Raw genomic sequence first — 2627 nt, 5'->3', positions numbered from 1 at the left:
TCATACTGAAGTCACTCTCAACTCTAAAACACAGACAGGCATTTTGCTTTATTTTAAATTCATGCTAACCGTGGTCCTCCTTCCCCAGACATCTACAAAAACGTGTGTTCCTCTAAAAATCTCAGAGAGCACTGGCTTGGGGTGAATCCAGCCAGAGGCCTCCCCTCCTAATTATATGAAGGAAAACAGAATGAGAACAGATGTCTTTAATCTAGAACAGATGTCTAGATTAAAGTCCTATACCTGGCATTCCTAGTATTGAGGAGCAAGACTACATGATTTTAATATTCCTACATCAATTGAGAAACTTCCTATGAAGTTTTATTCTTTATAATTCTACTAGAAATGGAATTTTTGGGTTCATTTTAAAATAACTTCAAAATTTTAACAGATATCAAACATTAAAGGAAGAAGAGAAAAATAACAAATACAGGAAGAAAAATATCTAAGACATATTGATGTCAGTAAACTTTAAGAAAATCTATAAGCAAACATATAAAGCTTCTCAGCCTCCAAATACAAAATAAAAAACTTAAGAAAAGTGGTGTCAGTCACAACATCTCTGGTAAAACGTTTCAAAAAAGACCGGCTCTGACCCCAGTGGGCATGCCAGGCGCACTGCATGAGTAATGTGGGAGGCCGTGCGGAGCGCCAGTCTAGACAGAAGCCACTGTGTCTGCAAGCTGCAGAGAAAACAGCGGAAACTGCACACTAAGAAGGAAACATCTCCTCGGAAGGATTACAGCTTTCTAAAAAGGTACAATCTGTCTGCCCGCAGAAAGTATTTTCTAGGAAAAATTTCAGGATTCAGAGGCAAACAACCAAGAGACGGGAAAGGACACAAGCACAGCTCACTGTGTTACTTTCTACTTCATTTGATCAAAACCCAAGGCTGCATATTAGAAAAATATAAAAACTCTTTAAGTTCATTTACACGAGCCAGGCAGGTATATTAAAAAATGAGACTATCATCTATAGAAAGCAGTCATTTATTCTACAACACCTGTAATAATGTGAAGGCAATCAAAGGCAGTAAGTGAAGACTGTACAAGATTGTACGCAGTTATTACACAGGTATTCTTTTCAATAGCAGCACATGACAGGCCATTATGTTGACTATGGATTCCACATCAGTGACTCATGAAAAATGTGCCACTGTTGACATGATTTCACCCCGAAAAGTTCATATTGGGTATTTCCCATGAATGTCTTTACTTGAAGACACTGGAGGCTGAAAAGTCAAATACTATAGCAGTTGGCTTAGGAAGGTCACCTTCGCTCCTTTCTGAATGTCGTACTCACGATTCCTACTACTTCCACCTTTCAAGGTCAGCTTACCCAGACTACCTTCCCAGCTACGGACTACCACCTTCCACCTGTCTCCCTTTTCTCTTTGCAAATTTGATGTTCTTTACGCACTTAAGGCCCGTGCACTATCTTATGTTACCCAGGCTTTGATGGCCAGAATGGCATAGATTCGCTGCTGTTTTCACTCTGAGAACTACGTTCCACTACTTTGTCCTATTTTTTTTTTAAATATGAAATACTTTAAAGAAAAGAAAAACATAAATACCCAAGTCCCTATTACCTAGACTTAAACCAATCTGCTAATATTTTGTCATGCACGTCAGATCTGCTTATTACAGAAAATAAAGTGGGGACACAGCTGACACTTCTCGCACTACACGGTTCCTCCTTCTTCCTTACACACACAACTCCAACTTTGTTCAGTGTGTGCCCAATTAAGATAGGCAGCTGGCTGGGGCTCACAGAACACAGATCTCACCAGTAAGATCAACACTGAGCCTGGGAAGTCATACCTTCCAAATAAAACAGCCACGCCTCATTAGGAAAAAGTCCTTTGCTTCTCACATCTTCCTGCCTGGAATGCAAATGTGAGGCCTAGAGATCCAGCGCCTACCTGGATTAAGAGGCAGCGAACCTGAGGTACGCTCTCCTGCGGACGGATGTTTAGGCAGTTTGCAGTTCAGGGCTATTAATACTTCCAAAGGACATTCTTGTATAGATCTTTTTGCGGACATGCTTTTCTGCTTTTCATCACTTGGGTCAATATCTAGGAGTGAAATTGCTGGGTCATGGAGTAAGAATATATTTAAGTTTTTAAAGTAACTGTCAAACAGTTTTCCAAAGTGGTGATACCGTTTTATACTCCCACATGTTAATTTTGTTATCTGATAAATGTACCCTCCTTTATTCTTGGATAATCTTAGCCTTTCACTTTTTATAAAAATTTTAGGACCAGCTTATCAATGACCATAAAAGTTCTTTTGGGATATTTTTTTTTTTATTTAAGATGACTGGTAAGGGGATCCGAACCCGTGGCCTTGGTGTTATCAGCACCACACTCTCCCGAGTGAGCCACGGGCTGGCCCTCTTTTGGGATTTTGATTGGAATTTTATTGAACATATTGATGATATTTACTTTAGAGAGAATTGATACAATTTATGACACCAATGTACTTTTAACAAATAAATGGTCAGATTCAATTTGCTAGTGATTTATATATTATTTCTGCATTTGTGTTAAAAAAAAAAAAAGACAAGACTATAATTTTCTCATATTGCCTTTGTGTAAGGCTGGTGGTTAAGGTTCCACTAGCCTTCCA

The sequence above is a fragment of the Galeopterus variegatus genome, unplaced genomic scaffold (assembly GCF_000696425.1).
Source record: "Galeopterus variegatus unplaced genomic scaffold, G_variegatus-3.0.2 Scaffold6042, whole genome shotgun sequence".
Taxonomy (NCBI): Eukaryota; Metazoa; Chordata; class Mammalia; order Dermoptera; family Cynocephalidae; genus Galeopterus; species Galeopterus variegatus.
Note: the sequence above shows the minus strand (reverse complement) of the source record.